The sequence below is a fragment of the Stegodyphus dumicola genome, chromosome 6 (assembly GCF_044657685.1).
Source record: "Stegodyphus dumicola isolate Sdum_Otavi_A_Nest chromosome 6, ASM4465768v1".
Classification (NCBI taxonomy): domain Eukaryota; kingdom Metazoa; phylum Arthropoda; class Arachnida; order Araneae; family Eresidae; genus Stegodyphus; species Stegodyphus dumicola.
In genome coordinates, this window is record NC_140773.1 from 218840329 (window position 1) to 218865269 (window position 24941).

Consider the following 24941-nt stretch of genomic DNA (forward strand, 5'->3'; position numbering starts at 1 on the left):
TTATGAGGATGTTTCAGAAATCTATGTTTCCGGGCCACATTAATGAGAATTAAAAAAATATATGGGGTGGGGGGTAAATTTAACAAAAGTAATCTGAAAGTAACAAAGAAGATACCCTAAAGAATAAAAGCCTGCTTTCAAATCAGCAGTTTTTCAATTACACTAAGAGATGGAGCTAAAGTGTATTTCCATTTCCCATATTTTTAAGTGAGCTTTCCCTTCGTGTGAAGTAATCAGTTCCTTTGTGAAGATGGTCTGACACCTGCACATCAGTCACTTCTTTTCATTTTTGCTGCATTGCAGGATTTTGAGAAACACAAAATAACGGATGTCTTTAAGGCCTAACTTACCACACTTAAACCCTACAGCTGTGTAAAGTTTTGATGCCAGACAAGAATTGTTGAAATGTGTCCGTGGGAAAGGGTGAAGTGCTGAAATTAAAAATTTAGCTAAACAGAGGCAAATGAGAAACTTGAGTGGAGTAAACAAAGAATAAAAAGAAAATAACATACAGTCAAAAGTCGTTAATTCGGACACCCATAATCCGGAATGATCTATAATCCAGACCTCAAAGCTAAAAACTTTCTGCGCATGCGCCGCGTTGACACATGCGCATAAGACCTTTACGACTGCGCATATGCGTGTACGCAAGCGCAGAATACGTTTTCGCGTGCACGTTTTATGTATAACGGACGGTATAAGCTAAAATTATCTAATTATCTATTTCAGTTAATGTTGAGGATTGCGTTGTTCCTTAATCTTCAAATTGGATCCGACTTATTATTTTTTGCAGACTGTAAGAGCAATTTTATAAAAGTAAACTTGAACTTTTGATTATGTCAAATAGAATTTCCGATGCTGGAGCTCCCAAAGGATCTACAAAACGAAAGTATGTTTCAATGTTCATCAAACAAAAAGTGGAATTGCTGCAAAATATGGATAAAGACATGAAGAAGGTGACAGAGAGGTTAGTGAAAACGAAAAAATTTCGATTGACAAGTTAGTCGGTATTCTCAGCATAGCAATTACGGGACTTGAACAGCAGAACTTTGTAACTGAACAAGAAATTATGTCTGTTTATAGAATTAAAGAGAAAGTATTATCACATAAAACGAAGCAACTTAACAACTTACATTGAAAGAAATGTTTAATAAAGTAAACGAATAAATATCAAGCTTTTTTTTTTTTTGTAAATTTTAATACCCTTTAGATCATAATTGTTCATTTCATAAATTACGGTTTCATATTTTTAATTTTAGAATTTCTGCATGCCATCTTACGAGATTTAAACTGATGATCTATAATCCGGAATGACCGAAGTCCCGACGAGTCCGGATTAACGATTTTTGACTGTACTTGTATTCAGTCCTAGCACAGGGTCAGTAAACACCCCATCCACCCCGAACATAATATTTAATACTAAACAACTTGTAAATTAATAATAAACAAATTATTACATCATAAACTATTATAATATAAAGAAGTTCTGTCATCTCACACAGTAGAGAAGGAGAAGCTTAGGGGCGCAGGTATTAAAAACAGGTTGGATCTAGCAGAGCCCACTTATATGGCACGTATCGATGTGTACATCGACAAAGTCGAGTGTGCAATGCCAAGTTTGCGCAATTTTGGGATTTTTTTTTTAAAGTGAAAATCGGGTGATGTGTACATGGATACCGAGTTTGTGCAATTTTTTGACTTGTTATTTTCAAGTTGGCGATTTTGAGAAACGCACGAAGCATGGGAGATTCTGCCCTTTCCCAGTTTGTCTCTCCTAGGATTTTACCAAAATGTATAAATAATCTTCTTTTAATTATTAATTTTGATTGAAATGCAGTAAATATATAAGGTTCAGCTTGTGTGTGTCATATATTTGAAAATTTTTAATTTTTTCCTCCCCTCCCATAAAATTTATGAATATCAAAACATACCTTTTTAATTTTTGAACGAGGTTTATTAATTTCATAACTGTGAAATATTGAGCATTCGTAGGACACTTGCTGCCATTTAGAATCAAAAGCAAACACTAGAAGCACAAGATTACAGCTCTTGGTGTAGAAAAATTAACACATTTTAGGAGGTTAAAAAATTGACAAACTGCTGGTATATGATCTTAAAAGGGTTAAAGGATTTTCAGCTTTTAAAGTTTTGCTTCAACTTTTATTTTGTATTTATTTTACTTGTTTGCCACTGTAAATGTTGCTCCTCGCGTAGTGTCTTCTGGAACGGTTGCAACTCCAAGAGACGACATGAGAGCATGTCAAATTGGCGATTCTGAAAAACACGCCAAGCAGTCTGCGATTCTTCACTTTCCCCAAAACTTTACTGGCTGTTATTAAGTAAAATGTTATGGAAGCAACAGCTATTTACATAGTTTGTGGGCAGTGGTGTAGCGAGGAGGACAAGGGGATGTATGATGCACCAGGGGCCGCTCGCAGAGGGGCGCCAAGTGGTCTCCATCCAAGATTTTTCGGAAAATTTCAGTTTTTATTTTGATCGATTTCTTAAAAATATATTTAAAATTAATAATGGCTAATCTTTGGAATAAGGTAACAGGTAGTTTGGAGACATTTTGGTAAGGTGACAAAGCTTACTAGGTAGGACTTTAGCAATAAACTGAGAAGTACACAGAATATTTTGTCTCAGAGAAATGAGAGATCATGAGACTGTCATGTGACATTTTCTGGAAAATTCCGATCGTGATTTTAACTAACAAGCACTTAGAAATAATTTCACTGCTAAAGTGCAGATTCGCCCACTTATTTGTTTGGCGCTTTTTACAAGAGTAAGAAGAATTGGATTCTTGTCAATTTTTTTGACTTTTTACATGAAAATAGGTTGATGTGTACATGGATAAAGTCAAGAGTGTGCGCAATGCCATTTTTGTGCAATTCCGGGATTTTTTTTAAAAGTGAAAATAGGTCGACATGTACATGGATACCACGTACAATTCTTAAAAACGTGCGAAGCAGTGGGCGATTCTGCACTTTCTCCCAATTTCACACCTAATCTTCGTCATGATTAAGCACTTTTGTTCTATAAAAGTTCTAGTATAAGCGTAATTCGGCTAGCAGATTGTTGGAAAAAATGTTGAATAAAAAAAAAAAAAAAAAACATGCCTTTACTTCGTGAAAACAAAACAGCGTCCCCCCCCAAAAAAATAAAAAAAATAGCAGGTTCCTGTAGCAGGGTTGGTCGCCAAAAAATCGCCAAGTGACCATAATCCGAAGATTCACCTTAATAATTATTGTAATATAATTATTCATTTTTTGATTTGTCTGATAAAATGTGTAATAAAATGTTTGCAGTACATCACCAAATATCTCCGTATACAAAAAGTTCTTTCTGACTACTTTATTTATCTAAAATAGAGATACATTTTTAGTTTTTTTTTAAACAAAATGCGCATATAGCTCCCACTTTTTATTTTAAAACGATAACACGACCTTGTCCCAAATTTCTCAAACATATCCAATTTCTAAAAACGATTCTATAGCCTGGAAATGATATTTTTGGAAACTCCAAACATTTCCACTACAATGGATTTCATTTGACTCTCCTGTAAATAACTGATGACCTTCCTTACTACCGATTCAACTAAGTCATCTTGCTGAGACGTGGTATATTCACTGCTACAAAGCATTCAACGCGTGTCAATTGTTTTTAACCTCCTACTACAAAGGAATGCTGCAGGTCGCTCCTTATCTAATGAGCATAGTTTTCAATGTAACAGACTAAATTTGCATATTTTGTAAAGGTTATAATTTTCCTTTATAATCTCTTCTATTTCTTCTTGTTAAAATGGTTGTCGATTATATGGTTATTTCATACCGAACTCACAATATCCCCTAATTGTTTTGAGCAGTGAATGTGACTGCAAGATATTACTCTGCAGTAGAAAAGAAACTGAACCTAAAACTCTACTACATAGCTATGGAGAAAATGTTTATCCAAACCTACGAGTCACACTTCAAATACTCCTTACTATTTAATTATCAAATGTACATTCGTTCAGCAAATTAAAATAAATTTTGACTATTTATTATCAACAGTGGGACAAGATCCCCTAAGTCATCTAGCATTTTTAAATGCGAAAAGAGAAAAATTTGAAAGGATCGACTTTGATGAAGTAATTGATAAATTTCCTTCATCTAAGGCAAGAAAAATGTATACATAGTAATTGTATTAATGTATTTTATTATTACTAATAAATATAAACTTTATATTATTAATATATATTAAACTTTTAATTGTTTAAAAATTGTACTTATTTTAAAAACAATTATATAAATATGTAAAATGATAGAAGTAAGGAAACACTGATTCAGTGTATTAAAGAGTGGATTGAGTCTTGTACAACTATTTTTTTTTTTTTTTTTTTTTTGGGTGGCTGGAAATCTTACAAGTATTTAGGAAAAGAAGCTTTTGAACATTTATTTGTGAACCATAGTATGAATTTTCTGGATAATGTGCCTGGCTATCATATAAATACGATAGTGATTACATGGCGGCATGTTAAAGGCGGTTTGAAATTGGTATTTCTGTTGTTTGAAAAAGCATTCATTCATGGTAAGTGCATTTTATTTTATTCTTGTTCTTATCTTGTAGAATGTTATGTTCATTGTTTTTTAAGTATGAATTTCTGTCGTTGTTGTTTTTTGAATTGTTTTAAATTTATTTTAGTTATTTTAGTTTATTTTGATTAGATTGTGCAATTCGTAGATGTTTTTTAAAGTTGAAACAGAACGCTGTGTACATGGTATTCTTTGAATTTTATTGTTAATTTATTAAAGCGAGGTGTGCGTATTTCGTAGATTCATTCGTAGCCTAGATTGTGCAATTCGTAGATGATTTTTTTAAAGTTTAAACAGTATGCTGTGTACATGGTATTCTTTGAAATTTATTAAAGCGAGGTGTGCATAGTTCGTAGATTCGTTCGTCGCCTAGAATGTGCAATGAATAGATTTTTTTAAAGTTAAAACATATAGTTGTGTACATGGATTCTTGTCAAATATTTTTGGTTAGAAACTATTTTTGCTGTCTAAATTTTCTGTTTTTGTTTCGGATTTTTAGTTTAAATTGTATGTTCAAAACGTGGTTTTTGCATGTGCGAAAACCGCATTTTTGGAGACATTTTAGGCTTAAAGTTCGAAATGTAGACAAAAAATTTAGATAGTAAAATGGCATCATAGAATTTCTCGCCAAATACGTTTGGCGAGAAATTTTCCGCCGCATTTGGCGACCTGAGGGCGCATATAAGAGTAGTTCCCTATTTGCATTATTTTCTTATTACGAATATATTCTATACATTATATTACTGTGTTTTTTTGGGGGGGGGAAGGTATTTTGCCCCGGGCACCAGTTATGCTCGCTACATGACTTCGTGGGGGAAAGTCACACCCAAACAGTGCAGCATCTGTAGGGAAGGGCAAAATCTCACAAAAAACATCATTGAGGCACAGCTCGACAGTACCTTGAATCGTACTTGTCCGAGTTTAAGTAGTCATGAATGGATAAAAAACTTAACATTTCTTCTTCAATGCTGGAATATATTAAAAATTTTATGCTTTCTCAATAAATTAATAATTTATGATTAGGATATACACTCACTTCCAAAAGTTAAGCACGAAGATGTTAAATGCAAAAAATCAACAAATACTGCTTTGATCAACACAAAATTTGGCAGAAAAGTTACATACATGCTTATGAATAAAACAAAATCAATAATTATATACAGAAATGAAAACAATATTAAATTTTTGTAAGTTATCAGATAATGGCATACTGGAGACTAACAGAATTATGTATAAAGTGAAAAAAAAAGGGCATTAATAGGGTATGTGATCCTCCTTCATCTGCATACAAAATTTACACCTTGTGACCATGCTTGCAATTAGGTGTCAACCGGCTACGGGCCTTTAGACAACTGTCTGTGTGGTTTGAAATTGTTTCCATAAATGTGAAATTACAGAATGATGAATGCCGAAGAAAAGAGCAACATTTTTGATCGACTGTCCTGCTTCAATGCGTCCCACAGTATGCCAACATTCAGAATCTTCCATTAGTCATCTGGACGTCATAGAAACACGTATGTCTTGAAAACAAATTGTACGAAAGTTTTAAACACCTTCTAGCAACACTTACAATCAACTTCTGTAACCTTTCATAAAGCTGGCTTCATATAAGACTGTCTTTTCTGCATATTTCTTGACATGAAAGCGCTTTGTGCATCGCAAGCAATTTCGTTCACAGTAGAAGATGTTTTCATGCGAGCACAAGCATATTTCTGAGCAATCTTGGAGTCGGGAAACATCCGTCTGAGAAGTTGACCGGCGTGATCGGCAGCGCTTAGTGGCACGTTGTGTTCGATGAGGAATGCAGTAAACAAACACTCTACCAAAATGACATCGGCATCCGAATTTGTAGCCGAATTTGAAAAAAAATCATCCACTTTCTTTGACATTGTCGAAGCCGAAGCATTCACTTCATGCTTTTTTAGACTTAACATGCTTCACAATGTCGCTTCTTCCACCGTGACTTATTATGAAGTCACACACACACACACGTTGCAAAATGCATAGTTATTTCCTTTGAAGGATTCCAAACAAACAAAAAAAAAAAAAAAAAAAAAAAAAAAACATAATGCGACAATCCACGCTTGCTGAGTAATTCCCTTGCTGCTGAAGCGAACGCGAAAAAAGTAATCTGGCGCCCACAAAGAAAAGAGTGGGAGAAACAAGTTCAGCGCATTGGATTGGCTGGTTAAGCAGCGAGTTAGGAGAAACCGCAGGTTACTGGATTCGAAGTAGATGGTAGTTGGCGGCAAAACACGATGCAATTGGCGAAAAATTCTAAAATTTCGACAAAAATCACTAAAAACACTTGAAAAAGGAAAAAAAAAAATCGTAAAAAATGGATTACGATCATAAAATCGTAAAGACAAACACATTTTCGTAAAAATTACAAAAAATTTGTAAAAGTTGGCAGGTATGCACGTGTATATGTATGTGTCTGTGTATACAGATACATACATTCATCCATACATGGATGTATACATACATATATTTCTGAATCCGGTTCTGATAACAGAAGAGTACCCATACTTTTATTATTACTTTAAAATATTTAATTTACAATGCCATTCATAATGAACAAACGTCATTTCAACAAAATCAGTACTCTTCTATTATCGAGACCGGATTCTGAAATGTATGAATGTATGCATATATGTATGGATGCATGTGTTCCCATACGCATGTATATATACATATGGATGGATACATGTACATATGTGTATACACACACACACATATGCAGAAGTGCATAATACAGGTGTAATGTCCGATACCTCCCTCCCCCTGGTATTCGAGGGAAATAGTTTGCACAACTCTCTCTGGCGACTGATTGCCGCAGGGAAGTCAGTTAAGGTTTGGACAGCATCAGAGGTGACTGCAAGATTATCGCAGGCGTGAACCAATTGGATGTCTTAATAAGACTACACGATAATATGCAGGCGTGCACCCACCGGATGTCTTAATAGGACTACACAATAATATGCAGGCGTGTACTCTGCAATTGACTTTAATTAATGTTAATCTTATGTAAATATTTTGTAATCTAATTAATACCTCTTATATATATATATATATATATACGATATATATATATATATATATATACGATATATATATATATATATACGATATATATATATATATATATACGAGGGTTGGAACTTTAATAGTGGCAACTATTTATTTAAAAGGAATACAAAAGTGATTCATGTCACCATGTTTTACAGTCCTTCAATATAGTCGCCAGCATTGTGTACAACCCGTTTCCAACGATGTGGAAGTCGCAGAATATCTGTAGCAGCGCCTGTTTTGTTGATAGTTTGAATGGACCGGTCTACTGCCGCAAGAATCTCAGGAACAGCTTGGAAGCTAGTGCCACAAAGTGGTTCCTTCATCTTAGGCATTAAGTCATAGTCACAAGGGCTTAGATCTGGGGAGTATGGTGGATGGTAAAGCACTTCCCAGCCCCATCGCTTGAAGAAATCAGTCACAGCTTGCGCTGTATGCGGCCGAGCATTGTCATGCAAAATGAGAGGACCGTTCTGCAGAAAGTGTTGCCGTTTTTTTCTCAAAGCTAGTCGGAGATTGTGCTCCAAAAATGAGCAGTAATGATCTGCTGTGGGGGAACGATATGTGTTAGGATGACACCATCACAGTCGTACACGAGAATCACCATAACTTTCACATTGCTGGGGTTCTGACGAAATTTCGTACGTCGTGGTGACCTGTGATGACACCATTCGTTTGATTGGCGTTTCAGTTCTGGCTGGTACAATCGGGCCCAAGTCTCATCCAGCGTAATGATACGGCGTAAAAAAGCATCTCCTTCGCGCTCCAGGTGGTTCGGGCAGCATCGTATCATAGCCATTTCTGCATTTCCGTCAATTGATGTGGAACCCATCGTGAAGCAATTTTTCTCATGGACAGGCGTTCCTTCAGAATGTGCAGCAGAGTCGTATGCGCTAATCCTGTTTGTCCGGCCAGCTGAAAAATCGTTTGGCGGTGATCACTGTCCATTAGTGCGGCAACAGCTTGCACGTCTGCATCGCTGACACTTGGACGACCTGGCTGCAGCATGTCTGCCACGTTTTGGCGTCCTTCATTGAATGCTTTCACCCCTCTTGCTACGTTTCTGTAAGGCAATGTAGATTCCCCGCAAGCCTCTTGAAGCCCTTGATGACACTATCGTGCTGTACGACCTCTGGCACATTCAATTTTTATCTAACATCGTTGTTCTTGTTTTGAAAACATCCTGACAACACTTACTTTAGACTGCGAGCTAATACAAGGATCTGTTCTTCGCGCCACTCCGCATGCGCATGATGTAGGCAGGACGAGTCTTTTTGCTGAGAGGTAAGGTAGGTATGTAGTTCACGTGTGGTATACGCGATATTCTTTGGTTTTGTTGCGTAGTGTTTTTTCAGCTGTATTGCCACTATTAAAGTTCCAACCCTCGTATAAATAAAATAATGTGTGAGAAGAAAGAAGTCCCATTATTGGATTATTGGATTAACACCACGGATGACAGCAAACTAAAGAACCTTTCAAAATCAATCATCACATTGGTGTCAGAAGTTGGGTCACTTTGTCGTCGTGGTGAGCGTCATCAAGAAGATAAGAGGTAGGCAATATTTTTATCTGACTTTTTGATTTCTTTTCTTATTGCATGTGAAAATAAGATAAAATGTTTGCTGTAAAAGGAATAAGAAAAGAAGATTTAATATTTGTCGCAGAAGAATTAGGTCAGCCTGTTCCTCCTAATTCAACAGTGGCTGATCTAAGAAAACTTATTTTACAAAGTTCAGAATGTGAGAATGATCCAGAATACGTAACAGAAATTTTAAGGAGCATGGTCTCAGATAGGCTTAAATGTGAGGATCGAACTCTGGAACTAGAGAAATTAAAATTAGTGCATGATAATCAATTAGAACTGGCTCGTACCCAAAGTAATACAAGTAGGAATTCTGATGTAGAAAGAACATTAACATTAGAAGATATGATTAAAAGTGTTCGGGCATTGACAATTCCCGTACCGCAACGTGCAGAAACCTGGAATTTATTCTTTACCTCTTTAGAAAAAGCTTTTGAAATTAAGAACCTCCCTACTGAAATGAAAGTAGAAATATTACTTCATATATTGGGAGAAAAAGCAACGAATCTGTTAATCTATGTTAAAAGCGAAGAAATGCGTAATTATGAACGGGTGAAATCAATCGTTCTAAGGGAATTTGAACCAACGGCAGATGCATGCTTAGACAATTTTAGAAAAGCTAAACGGTTCCGAAATGAAACCCATATACAGTTTGCCTCAAGATAAAGAGCGACATGGGATTACTATTGCAAATTAAAAAAGGTTGAAGATTTTGAAACTTTAAATGAATTAATTGCAGCAGACAAATTGATGAAATCACTAGATAGTGAAACAGCAGCCCATATAAAAATAGGTCAAGGGAATAACTGGTTCACTCCAAAAGATTTAGCTAAAGAAAGCGATCTCTGTTTTACTTCGAAAGGAAAAACGCTTACGCAGACAGTAATAAGCGCTGCAGCTATGTTTCCCGGTCAACAGTTTTCAATTACCAGCACAGAGAGAATAATTGAAACCCAGGAGGTAAGACCCCATAATCACTCCCAAACTAGAAGCAGCTGGAAGGGGAAAACTTTCTCTGATAAGCAACGGGGCCTTCGTACAAAGCAGTCCTATATTTGTGGCTACCAAATGCACTTAGCAAGGAACTGTCTGCAGAAGGCTAACCAAATAGAAAAGAATGTCTCGATCCAACAGGGGAACAATGACGTGGTAATTGCGAAGGTGATTTTGCACAACTTCGGGACTCGTCGTAAACAAGTAAACGCATTGGAAGTTATTCAGCTCCTGAGATTTATTACGGTAAACGTGAATGGAAGGGAGATTAAATGTATTTAAGATACCGAAACCCAGATTACCATTTTAAGACCAGAAAATGTCCCTAATGTAAATGACGATTATGGAGTCATCACTTGAGTTCAGGTTTCGGGGAAGAAATAAGAGCCAAGTTAATTAAGACTTTTGATAAATAAGGGTAGAAGCAGTACATTAACAACACCTATAGAAGTCGTTGTAGCGGTCACAGATAAACTGAAAGGGCCAGGGATAATTCCTACCAATGTATTAAAAATGATGGAGAAGGAATATGAAAACCTCTTTACACCGTTTACATTTAGAGATTCAGAAAAATCAGACAAAGGAATAGTAATCGAAAAGAGCCTAGACTCTGAGACAACAGACAATGGAAGTCAGCGCCAGAATTTAAATGTAATGGGAACACCTTCATTAGAAAGTGAAAACGACAGATTTATATCGGCTAATATTAGGGTAAATAATGAAGAAATTAAAGAACCAACGTCACAGGCAGAGAAATCGTAAAGGGAAAAATTGAAAGAAGAACAGAGGGAATGTGATGATTAAGGCCCCATTCAGACGAGGGCGTAAAGGGCATAAGTGGTTAAAGCTGAGCTCCGTTGTCAAGGCAACCAGTCTATGTCACAGAATCTGGTTTAGGGTTTGTGGCATAGGGTTCCAAGTTTTCAACTTTACGGCAAGTTTGCGATAAGCGTTGACCAATCAGAGCAAAGCTGAAACGAAGCGGCTTTCTTTAGACGATTTGGTTGTCACATCGAAGGCGATTTTTTTTAAATATGGAAAACATCGTATCCGAACGAAATAAAGAGTTGATCTCGCAAGAAATCTACGATGATGACATGCATTTTTAATGAGTTTTTCAATTTATATTGAAAAATATGGATGAAACTCATAAAGCGAAAGTTAAGCTCAGGATCATGCACGCTGTGTAGGATCCTGTAGATGATTGATCCCATCCAATATTTTTCATTTTATTATGAAAATTCTTTAAAAAATGCATGCTTGCAAAAATTTTATTTTTTCTGTGTAAATTATTATTGTTACTTTCTTTCTGTCTATATTTTTTTTAATTATTACTATAATTTTTTCCTGTTTAATTATTTTTGTATTTAAGAATAAATTTATTAAAAAAGCTAGAAATATTGTATTGCTATTTGCTTCAAATGCTGATTTTCTTTCCAAACAAACTTTATGAATTAATTTTACTACAACATCAAATTAATATCAAGAATCTGTTTTTAACAGTAAAAATATTACTTTAAAAAAAAAAGAAAACAATTATTTTCACTTATTTAAGAATAGTCACAATAGTCAATTCAATGGTGTAAGCTTTGTATAAGTAATAAAAGATTAATCTTTTGAGAAAATGCTCTTATGAATTCCAAGAAAGAAAAAGTGTACTGAAATATCCTTAAAACAACAGTCAACAGTTTAGACAGTTTTGTCTCCTGTTGTAGTTCTGTTTTTTAATTATGTTCTCCATGAAAGGAATTTACTCTTAATGAAACTAAATAGCACACATAATTCATAACATGGACTATAATTTAATGAATAGTATTTGTTATTATTATCCTCTCTTATTACTATCATTTGAATGGAGTTTTGATCATTAAATTAATGCTATTTCTCTGGTGGAAATTCCTGGATAAGGTATGAGTGTTTATAATTTTGACGTATTTGAAGACTTGGGTACCTAAAATTTGTCAATGTGAAATTACTTTTGAGATTTGGTCATAAATAGAAATGACAGCATACATTGAAATTAAATTCAGGGGTGCGGCTTATACATGCAAATTATTAAAAACAGATGTATACAAACAGTTGGCGAGACAGCAAAATGTATTTAATGATTGAGCATAAAATACATTGTTGGGTGAATGCTTCCTAGTATTGTACTAGTTGTGGTTGCTGGTCATTGCGACCAGTTGTGGGATACTAGTGATAATTGATACTGGTAGTGCAGCAAACTACTATAGTGATCGACGGGGACAGTGAATAAGGAGTGCTAAGCACACGTTTCACTGTCACAGAAACATGTTCCTTTTGATTGAAAATTAAAATAATAATAATAATAATAATGTATGGTAAGTACTGTTTTTAGCTTAACTGCTTTCACACCTGCAAAATAGAAAAATATTATATACAGGCTATCTGTTAATTATCCTCAAGATTTTTTTTAATTAGGCATATTTAGAATATCATATTTCTCCTAAGAGAAATTATTTATAAAAATTGAAGAAGGTTTTATATAGTATATAAATATGCATGTACATGTTTATAGTATAGATAGTACTACAGTACAATGCAGAAATATTCCATACTGCTTTGCACAGAAAAATATGTGCCAACCAAGTATTGGTCTTTCAAAAAAATATCTCTAGACCAAGGATGTCAAACTCGCGGCCCGCGGCCCACAACAAATATTTTTGCGGCCCGGGCAATACATCGGCAAATAATAATATATAATAATAAAATAATATATCGACGAAGAAAAATATGAAATGTTTACTGCTAAGTAATTAATGATAATTTATTCAGTGTTGCTAGATTACTCACAGCGAGCTGACACACACACTACTTAAATTACAAATGCGTGCGAGTAGCTTGCGTTCAGCTACCTTCGGCTTTTGGGGGACACGTGCACTCAGAACTTGTACGCATCCCCCGATAGCCAAACGTGGCCGAACTCATGGTCTCAGTTTTCCAATGATAGTTTTGTACGATATATTAGTGCATGCACTTTGCTTTATTAGTAATTATTACTTAATTCATATTGTTACGGATTTCATAGTTATTTATTTAGTTAGTTTTTACTTCCTTGTACGAAGTAAAAAGGAAGTATTGTAATTTTTATTTAGAATTGTAATTAGATTTGCTTCATGTTGCCTTAACAACGCAGACGATTTTTGAAAAGACAGCTGCGTTGGAAGGTTAAAAATAGAACAGCGCGTGCATTTAATACCTAATAAATAAATATCTCGTAATTGCTGTTGCCATTCACAAAAATCCAGATATTTATAGATGTTTCCAGTATATTCGAGAAATTAATTATAAAGCTTATAAGTTGCAGAAAGAGTTACCGCTTTAGCCGCGAATTTAAGGGATCAGATCAAAGCAAAATCATCTAGTTTTGAAAGTTTCTCCATTGCCTGTGACAAGAGCACGGACATTAGTGGCAAAGCTCAATTAGCAGTGTTTCTTCGTTCTTGTGGCAAGAACTTTAACATTTTTGAGGAATTACTGGAACTAATACCGATGCCTGGTACTACCACAGGAGAAGATATATTTACTTGTGTTTTTGGACTTCTGCAGAAATACAATCTACCTTTGGCAAAATTAAATTCTGTCGCTGCAGATGGCACTCCATCAATGACCGGGAAAAACAAGGGCTTCGTAGCATTACTAAAGAAAAAACTTAATGAAATTCACGGTTCAAACATTCATCATATGCATTGTATTATTATACATCAAGAAGTTCTATGCACGAAAGTAATAAATATGGAGAATGTTTTGTCATATATAAAAAAAAGTTATAAATTTTATAAGATCTCGAGGTTTAAATCAGCGTCAATTCACTGCTTTCTTAAATGAGTTAGATAGTGAATAATTGGGTTTGTCCTACTATACCGAGGTACAATGGTTATCTTGCTCCAAGATTCTCAAACAATTTTGGGATTTGAAAGAAGAAATGTGTCAGTTTTCAAAAACGAAAAATCAAGACGTAAGTTTGTTTTACGATCCAATATGGATACAAGATTTATCTTTCTTGATTGATATAACCAAACACTTAACCGATTTAAATTTATCGTTACAAGGAAAAGATCATATCATTACGAACACGTTTGACATAATTAAAGCATTCAAATGTCAACTAGTTCTTTGGGAAAAACAACTTAAAAATGAAGATTTGACGCACTTCCCGAAGTGCAGCATGAACAAATCAAGTTTAGATGATACTTGTTTGTATCAAAAATACACAGAAAAAATTGCAAATTTAACAATTGAATTTGAAACGAGGTTTAATGATTTTAGTTCTCTCGAAGACAAATTTTTTTCTTCGATTCTCTCAAGTATTGACTCAGTACCCAGCCATATGCAAATGGAGGTGATCGAGATTCAATGCAACTCAAATTTGAAAGCAAAATTCATTGAAGTGGGCGTGCCTGAATTTTACAAATATTTACCAGCCAGGTTTGAAAATACTCGAAAATTCGCATATGAAATTATTTCCATGTTTGGTAGCACTTATCGGTGCGAGCAGTCATTTTCAGTCATGAAAGGTAATAAGTCTCCTATTAGAAACCGTATTAATGATGCTCACCTTGGGTCAGCGTTGAAAGTTATCACTGCAAACAAAATTTCTCCTGAAATAGGAAAGATAATAGCAGAGAAGAGATGTCAAGTATCAGGACGTAAACATTAAATTTTTCTTGTTCTTTTCTATATAAATATATATATGTATATGTTTATTATTGTATTATACAAAATAAATCTACGTTTCTATGAATATTGATTTTTTTTTTTTTTTTTTTTTTTTTTTTTTGCGGCCTGCCTAAAGTTAAACCTTCTTTGTTTGGCCCAAGTGTACCTATGAGTTTGACATCCCTGCTCTAGATCATTTCGTTACTTTTCTTTTTTTACCTTCTTCCGTTGCCTCTTGGCTTATAAGAAGGGCAGATAAAAGAGCATTCTGTTGAACCAGTAAAACTTTGTGTTGAACTGAAAAAGCCATGACACAAAATAACGAAAACGAGCAGAGTGAGCGCGAGAAATCAATTCAGCTAGAAAACAGCACGCGAAAGGTGTAGACACATTCATGCATGCGCAAATTTAGCTTCTCTCATTGGCCACAAATAAGACCCCCGTCTCGCAGGTGTGAAAGGATGTCCCGTATTTTATGCCCTTATGACTATGCCTCTATGCGCTTTATGCCCACGTCTGAACACACAGATTTGGAGATCGTCAGGTCAAATTTAAAGAAAGGGAAAGGAAATTCTCTTTTAATTGACAGTTTGATATATCATAATGACAAGGTTTCAGGTGAAAAGATATCTCGGTTGATCTTTGGATTATGGTAACTTGGCGATTTTATGGCGAAAATTTGGCGACCAACTCTGCTACAGCAACCCTCTGTTTTTTTTTTTCGCCACAATTTTGTCTTCACGAAGTAAAGACATGTTTCTTTTCTTTTTATTTACTCAACACTTTTTCCAACAATCTACTAGCCGAATTACACTTATGCTAGAAATTTTATGGAACAAAACTGCTTAATCATGACAAATATTAACTGCAAAATTGGGAAAAAGTGCAGAATCACAAACTCCTTGCCGCGTTTTTCAGAATAGCACATACACATAAACCATGTACACGTCGACTTATTTTTACTTAAAAAAACATCCCAGAATTGCACAAAAATGGAATTGCGCACACTCTTGACTTTATCCATCTAAACTGCTTTTTTCTCATAAATTAGAAAAATTTATACGAAAATGCAGGAAAATTTCATGAATCTTTAAACTCGGTAAAAAGCACATATATGAAATTACCTGATAGCAAAAAATTATATACCCTATTCAAGGATGAGCTTTTCCACGTATAATATAAATAAAATATCCTAAAACTTTTACCTCTAAATTATCTATTATAAACGTCACCAACGAATTCATAACAAAACATTAAAAATGGTTACAAATACTTAGTGTCAAATATTTAAATTATTTCCATGCATGTTTATTTTCACTGAAACGTACACCAAATTGCTACAAACATATAATTCACAAAATAACTATCATTTAATTAAAATATAATTAAATTAAAAAACACTACTTAAAATATAAATAAGCACATACATTAAATTAATAAAAATTAGCTTACAATCCTAATTACTTTAAACTAAATCATTGCTAATAACAATTTTCCAATAATACCATATTTATTTATTTACTCCTTACATTTAGAACAATGCATAAAAATAATATCCTCAAATAATTAAAAATACTAACTTTCCTAATCTTCTACAGAATCTTGAGTGCATGGCGGATCACAAAATGTCCATTTTCACCAGATTTCTTGCACCGCCATTCAAACTTATCTGTAATATCCTTCCTTTCACACAATCTCATTTCATACCCACATGTTGGACATTCATACTTATCTGCAATTAAGCAATTCTTTTCAATTACACATAAACGCAATAAAAATTTCGGATTTACTTTATATAGGGCCATGGGATCCAAATATTAAACAACACTGTTTCACAGAACATAGAATGAAACTAATGCTGTACAGCAGATATTTTTACAAATTTACCCTCTTTTCTGATTAAAGAACAGTGATTCGTCCATTAATGTCACATGACATAGCTCATGATCTCTCATTTCCCTCACGCGAAATAATGCGTAATCGGAACTGAGTACGTCTCACATTATTCCCAAAGTCCTAGGTAGTAACCTTTATCGCCTCCAAAATGTCGCCAAACTACCTGTTACCATATTCCAAAGATCAGCCGATATCTCAACTGGTATTACCCGCGAAAAGATGCTCAAAAGTTCTTCAATTAGCAACTGAATCAGTCTTCGGTGCACACTTAGGAATTAAGAAGATCAAAGAGAGGATTCGATATAACTTTTATTGGCCTTCCATGGTTAAGAACATTGCGGAATACTGTAAATCTTGTGAAAATTGTCACCTGAGAAATCCGGAAAGAATACACGAGAGAGCACCCATAACCCCATTGTGCAGATCGGATTTGCCATTCGAAGTCATGAACATGGATATTATTGGTCCTATCGATCCACCAACGGGTCGAGGACATAAATATGTGTTATGTGTGATGGATCAGCATACACGATGGCCAGAAGCTATAACTTCTTTGAGTGCTAAGTCTACGTGTGAAGCACTATTGCAAATATTTTCTAGGACAGGAGTACCAAATATAGTAGCAAGCGATCAGGGAACTAATTTTACTTCGGCATTGACCCAGGAATTTCTTAGAAGAATTGGGGCATCCCCAAGATTTTCATGTCCAGGTCATGCAGCTAGTAATGGTTTAATAGAACGATGGAATAGAGTCCTTAAGAATATGTTACATCACGTAATACGAGAAGACCCCAAGAGGATGGGACAAACAAATTCCATTTCTATTATTTGCTTATAGAGAGGTTCCAAACTGCACTACAGGACTCATATGCGGTAATCCTCTTGATTATAGGTGCCATCATTGTGTAGACTCTGTGTGGCATTAATGGTGAACTAAATGATTCACATCAGACTAAGTGGACAGTTTATGTGGTTCTGTGCGACTTGAACTCTGTGAACTATATTGAAATAAGTTACTTTATTCAATATCTGACTAAAAACGCTAAATGGAAGCTTAAAACCACGACAAAAACCCATACCTCTTATTGCTATTTTTGTTGTATTAAATAACCATATCTATCTTTTATATTTTACAGGTTCAGTGGAGATAAGATTTCTCATATGGTTATTGTGTTAAGTATATTTTAATCAAATTTTTAATATTTCATGCTTTGGTATTTATGTTTAGATATGTTATGCTGAGTTAGTGGTATGATATATTATTTGCTATGATTTCTATGAATTATTAGAACTTATTTTTTTTCATGTATTTTATATAGATAATAGTGATTAATCTATTATTGATAATTGTAATGATCAAGGTAGAAATTTGTATTGTATGAAAAATTATTCATGAAATTTATGTGAATTGATGACAGAAATATTTCAATGTATCAGACGGTTATCAGATATGTGATCTTGGGTTTGCACCCCAATCACAATCTTAGGTGGGGGGTGTAATGTCTGATACCTCCCTCCCCCTGGTATTCGAGGGAAATAGTTTGTACAACTCCCTCTGGCCAAAGAATATGCAGAATATAAACTAATACAACTCTTCATACTTTAATATTAACTAAAATGAAATAAACATTAATGAATTGACAGCAAGTTCATTCGTATTTCACACACAATATGTAAAATACTACAGCAAAGAACATATAAATAAGTATGGTAACAATACTTTTTCAGAAAAAATATAGCAAGTTGAAAAAGGTTACCCTTATGCCAAACGTCAAAGAATTAGATTTTGAATACGACTTAAAAATTCAAACAAGTACGTTCATCTAACTAACTAATCTATATTAACCGGCAATTTTGCTATCTAACTTCGCAATACGTAACGATTCAGAGGTTCACGAATGTTCTAGCCGCCAACCGATGCATGCGAAATTTGGACATTTAATTCTGCAATGGCTAAATAATAGCGATGGATGAGCATCATAACAGCACAAGCTGGTTAGAATAGAAGGAGGGAAGGTTCAACTTAAACGGTGAAGTTTGACGGCCGTGTTACTGTTATCACTGTGACTTGCGCAAGGAAGTCTGTAATTGTAACATTTTTTTCACTTTTCTTTTTGAAGCTTGTCAGCTTATATTGCATATGGATGCACAAATAGATTTTCGAAAAATATTCCTGGGATTGCTGTTCACTCGTAAGTATTGATTTTCTTTTTTTTTTATGTAATTTTATAAGTATGTTAAAAAATATCCCAATGTCATGTTGTTTTCTTTCCAGATGTGATAAAAATGACTTAATAATAATCGAAACATGTTAAATAAATTTTAATGTTTTTGCTTACAGCTGGTATATTCGTTCTTTAACATACAATGATATATGCTAGGATTTAAACTGTATAATTTGAACGCTTAGATAATTCGTTTTATAATTTTCATGAAAAGTAAGAAATCAATTGTTACTATTTTTATGAATTGTGAAGGTGTTAAATAAAGCAACGCTTTTCTTTATGTATTAATTACTATTCATTCTTAAGTTTTGTGAACTGTTACGGATATAATTTGTGCATTTGATCAAGATAAACTGTTCTGTTGTTAAAATGTTTTTGCATAAGCTTACAAATTTCTGGGCAGTATAGCGATAAATGTAAGTAAAATATTTACACAATTGAACATGTGAAAGATATATCCAAAAATTCATATAGGTATATTTCTGTAATTCAGCTTAATTCAAGGTAATTTCTTTGAGATTCATAAATATGAAACGCGCATCAACATCATTCAAATCATTGAATTCACATAAATCTGTTTTATTTTATTAATATTTATTTTCTTGTTGATATAAGTTGATTATTGGTTGTGAAAAGAATCGATTTAAAACTTTCATTAAAAAAAAAAAAAAAAAAAAAAAAAAAAGCAACATGTTACCATTTTTTAGATAATTATTTGTTGTTAATTTCAGGTAGAAATGATTCTTTAATAAATTATAATAATATTGCGAATAAATCAGAAATATCACTTCTTAAAGAAACAATTGGAAAGTTGCTAATATAAGTTGCTAATAGAAGTTGCTATTAACCTATTATTTGGATCTTGAAATTATGCAGAATCATAATTTTCAAAGGCTTTAATGTTATGCACATGCATATAGATTTCGAAATATTTCTTAATGATTTTCTGTACTTAGTAAATTACAGATATCATCTTTATAACTTTAAAACAAAAAACAATAGCGAAGCATTTCATTATAAATTTAACATATTTTTACTGGAAAATGCATGCATAGAACAGCTTACAAACACGTATGTTTCACTACCGTATTGCAATGTTTTGAAGTAACAAACATGGACGCTGCTTGTTCCATGGAGTTTCATTCCCCAATAGTGGAGGAAACTGCGAACCCTCCCTCCTTCTATTCTAACCTCCTTGTAACAGCACGAGATGATGTTGACAAAATGACCTTCTAAAATGAACTGAACATTTCAAATATATGTGCCCAATAATTTAAAAAAAAAGTTAATCATAAATTAAACATCTGAAAAATGTTTGTAAATAAATATATCTTTATGCATGGAAGTTCATAACTCCAGCTGGTCTGTTAATTCCTCTATAGGATTTTTGCAAGTTAGATTTAGTTTGATTAGCTAATGATTTCCCTATCAAAAAGAAGAAACGGGATTTATTCGAAGAACAGCCTTGACGCTAAATGTCAGAGAAATAGTCTATTATAGTAGCACAGTATACGGTTTTTATTCAATGACGTACAGTCGGTCACAAAAGTATTCGAACATCTGTACCCAATCAGGAATTAATCGAATTCGTTATTTGAAACTACAAAACGAATGTTCGATCTCTTCATTTTAAATGAATGACCTGTAAAAATCAACCTTGAATCCTTACAAAAACGCGTTTTCTTTTGATCAAGTGAAAGTAATCCATTCCCATTGGACAAAGTTTGGCACAACTTGCGTTTCGTCAAATCTTGGAAAAATTTCTCATTATTTTAAATGGACCTTGCTCTTTTTAAGTGGGAAAATGTTAAGCGAATCTAGAAAAATTAATGGATTCTCTACAATATCTCTCTTTAAAAGAATTACCCGAAACTTGAAAAAGGAAATCAACTCTTTACGATAACTCTCTTTAAAAGAATTAGGCGAATCTTGGATAAAGAAATGAGCTTTCTGTAATATCTCTCTCTAAAAGAATGATACGAAATTTTTAAAAAGAAATGGATTCTACATAATATCTCTCTTTGAAAAATTCTTTGGCCCTGGAAAATGACTTTGAAAAAAATTTCCTATTTAAATTTGAAAGCTATTTGTTTGAACGTTATGAGAAATCATTAGCCAAGATTGGTATATATGTATAATTTTGTCATTGTTATTATCATAAAATTTTGTTTACAATTTTTATGACACTTCTGATAATAATTCAAAAATACAATCCCATAACAATTGACCTTCATCTGGCGTCAATATTTTCACTAAATCGTCCTATAAATGAGAAGTAGGTCCTGGATGATTTTCTGGATGAGTTTCAACAGGAGGCAAATATTTTTCGGGATAAGATTGCAAAGGTACAGGTGTTTTTTTTATTATTATTTTTTCCCCAGAAGGCTGATCTTCTGGCTGTGGAAGTTCCATCCATTCCTTTCCTGGATGAGTTTGCAAAGGTTCCATGAAATCATCTTCTGAATGATGATGAGTTTGCGGAGATTCCATCAAATGTATTCCCGGATGAGTTTGCAGAGGTTTTATGAAATGATTTTCTGACGACTAAGGGGTCTAGTCTGGACACCGGTCGAGATCGATATCGGAAAACCAGTCGGGATTCTCTTTCCCCTCGACAGCAGAAGGGAGAGCGAGTCTGGCCCCTTCAAATTCCGTCGGCGGAAAGTGAAGTGGAAATTCCGTGCGGAAGTGACGTTTATTGCATAGCGACCAGTCTATCTCACCTCTACATTGCTCCAGGCTCAGGGAAAGGGGGTATTTTGTTGTCAAAGGGGCTGTTTTGCACGTGCTTATTACTGAGGATGGCGGTAGAAAAAAAAATCGAGTTCGAGTAAATGGTGAAATTTTTCAAAAAAATACGCTGCTGGATTTAGTAAAGAGTATGGAAAAAAGAAATGGGGAACGTTAATGGATATTTTAAACGCAGAAAGAAATGGCATTTTCAAAACTTCAGGTATGTGAAGAAACGTAAACTTAATTTTACGTATGATCTTTTGCAAAATGGAAATTTTCTAAAAGGTTACATGATTGTAAACTATTTGTTAACAGGAATTTTATGATTAAAATACATTATTTTTGTCTGAAAAGGTTATGCAACAACGTCATAAGTCAAATCATTGAAATATAGCACCGCGTACGCGTGTTTAATATTTCTAATGAATTTGAATAAAAAAATTTAATTTTTAGCAACCCATGATTATATCAGTAATTTTATTTATTCATGAATTATACCTATCACGTAGCTACAAATACACTATGTATTGTAGATACCAATAAGCAGTGAGTAAAAATATAACAAACTTTTAACAAAAGTAATAGGAAGAAAAATAAAAAACATTAAATAACTATAGGTTAAATTATAAAACATATTATCTTGCACACACACACACACACATATATATATATTAACATATGGAGTGAAAGGAAATTGCAATATATATTCCTATTTATACCCTTTTTAAATCGATCCCACCAGTGACTGTGTGGTAAAATCGCTGAACACTGGTAGTTCGGTCCGAGGTTCAAATACTGCGAGCGGGTTTGTTGCATTACCAACATATCTCTGATAACCAATATATCTGTCATTACCAACATATTTCTCGTAATTTCCAAAAGCATAAAAAATTAAGGCATACAAAACCTGTTTTAAATAAATAACTATATGTATATATAAATGTATTATAAATATACTAATATATGCAGTGAAAGGAAATTGCAGTACATATTCCTATTTATGCCCTTTTTAAGACGATCCTACTAGTGGCCGAGAGGTAAAATCTCCGAACACTGGTAGTGCGGTCCGAGGTTCGAATACCGTGAAAGGGCTGGACGTGAGTGGCTTCATTACCACTGTATCTGTCATTATCAATATATCATTGGTAACTTCCAGAAACATAGAAGTTTAAGGCACATAAAATCTGTTTTAAATATATATATATATATAATAATTTATTTCCTAAACAGTATTGATAAATTGATTATATTATCTCCTAAGTTTACCTAAGTTTAATTTATAGTTTTACGTATATATATATATATATATATATAACTGTATAGATATATTAACAAATGCAGTGAAAGAAATTGCAGTACATATATATTTATACCCTTTTTAAATCGATCTCACCAGCGGCCGGTAAAATCGCTGAACACTAGAAGTTCGGTCCAAGGTTGGAATCCCGCGAACGGGCTGGTTGCATGGACGTTTTCGTGGTTTTCCCCATGTGTTACGTGTATACGAGCTAGTTTTCCTTAGAATGTCCTCCTCGAAGGCAACCCTCACTTTAGGCAGATAGCCCTCGAGGCTTTGCCGTAATTACATAAAACCAAAACTAAGCACTTTTTAGATCTGAATAAATATACACAAAACTGATGTAATATCTAAAAGTAGACCACATTAAAAAATCTGATAACTAATTATAAATCTTGCATTATAATATTGACAAGAATTTAACCGAAAATTATACAGGAATTTAACTTGTTTTATACAGGAGATTCTAGAAACTAATGGAAATTGACATTGATATCGGTACAGATAAAACTACTTAAATAAATTTTTTAACTCAAAGCAATTTAATGTAAATGTTGAATTTAGGATGTGCATAGTTTGAATTATATACTGCATATAATTTTAATGCACGTCTAATGTATTACATTTTTATACACTACAAATTCAAATAAAAGTAGAGGGAAATACATTATAATTTAAAACATAAAATTTCAAAATTTATAAATTATTCATCAAAACATGAAATTAAGTACATTGATATATACATTAGTTTAAAAATTACAATTTTAAATTAAAAGTATGCACCCCTTCTTTATATGTGAAGTAGGAAAACACCAAATATATTATTTTCACTAAAATTTAATTAAGGCATTGGTAATGTAGAATGTAGAATCGTCAGCGTCAAATGCGTTATTTCTATAGCGAAATACTCGAGTTTTTCACAAATCTTAACAAATTAAAATATCTATTACGTACACTTTCAAAAACAATCCGTGACCTCCGCCGTCCTCAGTTTAGCTCTAAAACGACAGTCAGAAACTTAAACGGCAGCTGTCCAGCTGACGGAAAAATTTCCGACGCGTCGATCTCTGTAATGATCGAGACGATGACAACAGACTCGCTCTCTGTCGAGTAGATCGCAAAAAACGACCCGTTCTTCTATCTCGACGGTGTTCAGACTAGGGCCCTAAGTTTTTCTAAATATGCATCATCAACTGTGATTACTTCCACTTCTTCATTGTTACCCAAGCAGCACACGACGTTGCAAACTGGTCCGAGAGGTTGCAAAGTGGTCCTGGTAACTTTTACGACGTCTTTACAACGTTGCGAAGACAGAAAATATTCGCCGTTGCATCTTGGCAATTTGTCGACTTCGCTGAAACGTCATGATATGACCGCTTTTAGACGTGGTCGTTTTAACATATTTTTCATAGTTCATCAGCGTTACTTTTAGAATGAAAAAAGACTAAATCTGCCCTATCAAGAATCTGAAGTAAGCTTAAGATTTATTTTGCAATGTTTCATTACTTTATTTCATTTAAATATATTAATTTAAGGTAGATTCATCTAATGAAATATAAATTTAATATAAATACTTTTGATTTATTAAATTTAATTAGTACTAAAAATACGTGCTAAATTATTGTTTAGAATTTTCTTAAAATATTTTTAAATAAATATTATAGCAAAATATTTAAAAATGAAAGTAATCTATAAAGTAAGTTATAAAGTTATGCATCTTATATATTTTAAAAAATCATATTTCCGAAATCAATGCAAATCACATGTTAACAATTCTTTCACTGCTGAAATATGACTTTATTTTTTTGGAAGTAACGACGAATTTATTTAAATTAATATGCTGACATAATATGGAACATTTTACCGCATACAGAGCAAAAAGTACAATTTTC

At 33.6% G+C, this 24941-nt stretch overlaps 1 protein-coding gene across 1 annotated transcript in view; it reads right to left on the reverse strand.

The window, feature by feature from the left end:
- The window catches only part of LOC118189651 (uncharacterized), a 56452-nt gene extending 37682 nt beyond the window's left edge, over nt 1-18770 (reverse strand). Inside the window, exon 1 of the mRNA XM_085819530.1 lies at nt 18552-18770. The gene's annotated coding sequence lies outside the window, so the exon portion shown is untranslated. The remainder of the gene's footprint in view (nt 1-18551) is intronic.
- Nucleotides 18771-24941: the final 6171 nt, after the last annotated feature.